This window comes from Sycon ciliatum, chromosome 3 (genome assembly GCF_964019385.1).
Source record: "Sycon ciliatum chromosome 3, ocSycCili1.1, whole genome shotgun sequence".
Lineage (NCBI taxonomy): Eukaryota > Metazoa > Porifera > Calcarea > Leucosolenida > Sycettidae > Sycon > Sycon ciliatum.
Genome location: NC_088645.1, coordinates 29,482,540 through 29,488,573, shown reverse-complemented (window position 1 = coordinate 29,488,573; position 6,034 = coordinate 29,482,540).

The window sequence follows — 6,034 nt, the reverse complement described above, 5'->3', positions numbered from 1 at the left end:
CAGCAATTTCTTCTCCAACACTACTCCCAAGGCCGCAGAACAAAGTGTAGTGTTGACTCTGACAAGGAAAAGCAGCGGTGATCACTTGTCACTCCAAACGACAAGCTTCTCCTTGCGCCACCAATAATTTTTTGTGCGACTGTTGATGCAAAAGTGACTGAAGGCCTGAGCGCAGTTTTTGAATTTGATTGCAAGATGCACGGTGAAATCACGTGCCTTGTGACGCAAGAATGCCAAGTCTCGTGGCCCACGGCTGACGAGATTTCAGAGTCACCTTTGTCAAGTGCGCTTGTATACTCGCCTTGAACGCCCGTTGGTCTGGAAGTGATCACACTTGTGTTGTCACTGCACTCAAGAACCATGAGAACACGCTGACCGGGTTGTAGGCGTACGAACCGGGACTTTCCCTGACCATGTAGGTCGAAGACCAGTGAAATGATGATGAAATCACATTCTTTATGACGTAATAAATCTCTCATGCAGTTCACGCGACAAGTGCGTGCAGCCAGTGCTGCTCGCGTGCCAGTCAACACAAAGGGACCGAGCTAGCCGCTTTTGTCGAGCATCGACATGAAAACAAGGGACTTTTACTGTTGGACTATGTTCGGGATTGCAGGAGGTAAGTGTGAAAGACGAATAACTCTCCATGCTGTACGGGGCATATTTCAACGGCTTGCTGCGATTGCAACACTCCTACAAGGACAGTTTGTGGGGATTCTCAGCAGTTCAAGCAGGAAATGAAGCTCATCGTACCTCTGCCATCATGGTCTGTTCCGAGTAGCGTTCTAGGCACATTCGCGATCGATGGCCGCGTATCGTGATGCAGGAAGCGTCATCCTACGTCACAGAGCACGCGATCTCACCGTACATCTTGCAAAAAAAATTCAAAAACTGCGCTCAGGCCTTCAGTCACTTTTGCATCAACAGTCGCACAAAAAATTATAGGTGGCGCAAGGAGAAGCTTGTAGTTTGGAGTGACAAGTGATCACCGCTGCTTTTCCTTGTCAGAGTCAACACTACACTTTGTTCTGCGGCCTTGGGAGTAGTGTTGGAGTAGAAATTGCTGAGGAGACGTCGCGGAGGGGCGAGCTTTCCTATGCAGGTATGACCTTGGGCGTATTTCAGCATGGTCGAGTGGAAAAATTCAAAAAAGTTTATTTCAAGAAAACCCCAAAAGGAAGATGGGGACATGTCCTCAGCGCTAGAAGAGGTGTTCTACTTTCTGCCGGTGTATAGTTCTGGCCAATTGAGGACGTAGCTGGCTGTTTTGCCCGCGCTTGTAAATTGGCTATTTTCAAGACGATCATTTGTGGCGTCAGGGGGTGATGAACCTCGTCTTCTGGGATGCTGGCGTGGCTAAGCGGTACTGCTCCAGGAACTCTTCTAAGGTGAGGCAATGTTGGCTTGATGGAGTTTTGTTCATAGCTTGTTCGTATACGCTGTGGCGTGACTCGTTTCTAGACCCATAAATAATGTGATATTTCGGCAACTTTTGAGGGGTATGCAAATTTCAAAGTTCCCTTCAGAAACTTTTTCAAGGGCTTTGCACAATCGATCCACGCCCCAGAGGGAACCTACCTGCAAATTTTGAGCGAAATCGGAGAGATCCACTTGCACACATACTTTGGTATTCTCAGACATGCTCTCTTAAGTGCAGACGTATCCACGATGACCTTCGAGGGAACTGCAGCTTGGAACACTTTAAATGCGAACCACGCACTCAAACTAACTAGACCACCGCATAGCTGGTGTATTCTCGGGGCCAAAGAAGTCTCCTTCTGCCCCCATAGAGCCTTGGTTAGAGCTCTAGAAGGGAGGAGAGCCGTACCTAAATTCAATCATTTTTCCAATTCCAAAAGCATCAATTGAAGGTGTCTTGGTGACTTCGTTTCCCGCGGTTGCAAATAAAATCAACCCTTGAGCACCCCTTGGCGCACGGACTAGGAGGGCGTCACCTTATGGCGCTCCAGATGAGAACCTAGAGAGAACCGGCTAGGGCAGATAGAAATATGCGGCAACTTGTCCCGTTCTCTAGCAGTTGAACGGTGGCAGTGCCTTGAACAGCGAAGGGTCAGTGCATTGAGCGGAAACAACGATTGCAGATGTCACAATGAGCACTGCAGCAACTCCGAGAGGTAGTATCAACGGTGGCAGCAGCACCTGAGGAGATCGGTATAAGGCATGAGCTAGAAGCGGTGCAGTGATGCACAGCCCAACAACCATCGCTGCCCTGGAACCAACGATGGCACTGATGCCGTTCAGCCGCGCACGCACAAACCACGCACACACACACACACGCCCCCACAAACACACACACACACCCTAAATTCTGCTGATGTAGCTTAATCACTTCACTCCATTAGATCCAACACTCATGTTACAGTGGGTCCAATGTTATTAGGCATTTTGCCTGTTTTGATTTCCACTATAAATAAAGTATACAACAACAACAACAACATGTTACATATAGAGCACTTCCATGTACATACTCAATGGCCACTGGGGGAAAACCACAATTGACGAAAACACAAGCTTCACAGTTCTCAGAACATTGCTTCTACACCAGCATTTTTTAAACTCATTTTTGCACTCTGTACATCACGCAGTTCTCAATGAAATCAAAGCCGCATGAAAAACCCAAAAACTAATAACAACAAAAACTGATAATACAAAGGTAAATCAAACCCATTTTTCACGGGAACACTATAACCTTAGAAACTGGATATGTACATGTACACAGTCTATGGCGCCAGGGCACATTCAGCAGCCATCAGCACAGCCGAACCAGACAGATGTCGAGGCGGGCTCCGACGGTGACCACGTAGACTGGCAACCATTGCCCGAACAAGAAAAAAGGAGATCTTCGCCCGTACAAAAGCCATCATGACGGGGAAAGGCTGAAGGCGCTTTTCACTCAGCTTGCTGGCAATCCTGGCGAAGAGGGCCGAAGCAGCTTTCACCTGCCCACCAGTAGTTGCGAAGACCACGGGAACAAACGAGGAATGCTCCCCTTCCAGGACTCGCCGTGCATACTTGCGCCCCTTCTCCTGCTCGTGCTTTCTTGGACAGACGGGAACATCAAATTTATTGTCCTCTCTAACCTACTCACATGCACTCCACGTGCTGCCACATCCAGACGAGCATGAGCCTCCGTGTTGGCCGACCGGAGAGGGAATGTTTCACCAGAGAGAGACTCCAACTCTGGCTCCACGCTGATGTCATGCACAACCTCACGCAACAGATTAGCGATGAGATCTTGGAGCTCGTTGTGGCGCATCCCAGTGAATCCTCATATGGCACATGACAGGGCATGGATGGTGTCAAAGTGCTTTGCGCAGGTGCAGTTAGACGGCAACCTGGGAGGGATCCAAGCATAGCGCGGGCATATTGCATCCCGGAAGCTAACCTTGTGGATGGCGAGCTGGAACCTGCCAGATGTCCGGCTAGTGAGTCAACTGGAGGCACGCATCTCCGCGACCAGATCAAGAGTCCGCTTGTGGTCGCCACTCAGGGTATCCCTGAGAGAGGAGAGGGCCATTGCATGATCCTGGCGATTAGCCGTGCGTTGGACCGCCTTGGCTGCCTTGGTGGCTGCAGCAACTTTCACGATGGATTCATCCTGAGGAAGGAGCTACTCCACGAGAGGTCTGGTGACGAACGTAGATGCGATGTACTGCCGGGCAAGGGTCCTTGGGTTTAGAATTCTCAAACACCCACGACGACAGGGGAGCGCCGGGATGGCACGTTCTTCCTCGCCTGGGGCATGGCCACCAGTCAGTGCAGGGTGCAAAACTGGGCTGATCGAGTTTTCCAGCGGTGGCAGGAGAACTGCGATGGCTGGCACTGTCCTCGCAAGGAATGACCACTCATGGCAGAGACCATGAGTAAGGACAGCGTACGCAGCCTGAGGTTGAGACGCCGCATGTTTGGCGAGGGTCTGCAGCTCTGGGCACCATGTGTCAAACTTCTGGGACACGCCATCATCCTCAACACTGTTGGTTTCAGCGGGATTAAATGTTCGAATTTTGTTTGCCGCATTCGAGTAATCTTTCTGGCATTACTGTTCTAGAATATTTGAATTATTGAAATATTCCTTGCATTACTGATAATAATCAATCAAAGACCGTAGTTCTCTCTCAGCATGGTCTTGGCCGTGGACATGGCAGGGGAGAGGAAGTCGCCAACATTGCCGCGAAAATGGATGCAGACGTGCACAATTGGTTCCTGCAACGCATCGTCAGGCGAAATTACTGGTCAGTCGGCGTCACGCATTTTTTTTGAGTCTCATCCTGAGCACGTTTTTTTCTTCTTTTTTCAGCTCCAGTATAGCTGTATTTTTCATTGCAAAGCCGTCCTCGATTGTTGTGTTCGTTGTTCAAACGAAGTGGACATTCAATCATGAAGGCAGAGGACATAGGAGCCTGATTGGAGTTTCTCGTGGCATAGGACGCCCACACAGAGACACTTTATGATTTTCTGAATATAAAATACCGTACGCACGATGCTGAGATCAATTTGTGCGATATCAAATTGTTTGTGATCTACCACATCGAGCATAACGGGATCCAAACACAAGCTTACCGACGGTTAGGCTGCCGACCTGACTGGACAAATGATCCCTGGCTTCACCAGACGCCAGACGTCGGACACCATGTCCTTTGCCGCGACGTCCATCTCCAAAAAGAACTCCATCTTCGTCGTGAAAAGGCTTGAAATACTCAATATTCAACCGAGATTCGCGGTCTCACCCTTTCTCAGATCGAATCATTTTTTGTTGTAGCAGTTGCAGGGCAGATCCCCGCCACTACTTCAACAGAAGATGGCTCCAAAGCATGCCTGGAACAAGCCATATCGAGGTTGCAAGCCACCCCTCTCAGCACTTTTTTTGAAGAAATTCGAAATTTCAATGGTGGAAGATATACTATGAAGAGAATTTCAAAAAGTATATTTCGCGGAGCGATCGCTCAACCTACGTCATTCAAACTTTGCAGGATGGTTCAGACGTACATGCTAGGCATGGAACCACAGAAGATGATATCATAGCTGACACACAGAGTCACACACACAGCAGATTCGTGTGCACAGATACTAAATTAGTGGACGTCGTCATCTTCTTCCCGCTGATCTCAAATGTACGATGACGTGCTATTTCGCCTGACGATTCTACACGGGATAAATGCAGAGCCCCATGTGGAGGTTCATTCAAAATTTCGTTGACGGCTAAAGGCTATCAAACCTATTCAATGGATGAACTAGTTGATTGTGACTTGTCACAACAAGTTGGAATTTGGAGCTATTTCTCTTACCGTGTTGGCCATTGAAATCGGACCACTTTCTCAAAAATTACGCTGTGAATAATATTTCGGAATGTTTGAACCATGCAGGCTATCACAGCTGCAGGTCGTCCAGAGCTAACTGTTGCGGTGCACAGGAAGTATGTCGGTGGCCATAATTCACATTCAACTCTGTACCAATGATAAGCTGAGCTGCAAAACCCGATTAGCGTCAAATTTGAGAAAAGAAAATTTTCACCTCAGTGTAATCAAGAGGTCTTCGGCACGACCAGGCAAAATTTCACATGAAAAATCTGAGTAAAATCGGTAATAATACTCATGAAAGGGACACACTTCAGGCTCTTTACGAACATCTTGAGAGTTTTGGTCTCAGAAGAAACTGTTTACTTATTAGAATCGGTAATGGTTGGATATACTTGTACAGGTTAAGTCGGGGTCGGACTGGCCGCCATCTTGTCCATGTTTGCAAAATTGGCAAGCTGTTAAAGACATTCATATTTTTAGGGTGTGTTCAGTATTGTATGAAGTATTCTACTAGTATTTGTAGCTAGATTTTGCTTAGAAGATTCTTGTGCTGATTGTTTTGCATGTTACAGTATCCGTGCACAATAATCAACTCTTTTCTACCCTCTATTTTAGTCTGGTGATCAAGTTGTTCCAACGTTTGAAAAAGATATCGTGCTGATCATAGTACTTCAAAGTAGTAGATCTTTTCTTTGCCATTGTATGTGCCTCTGTTA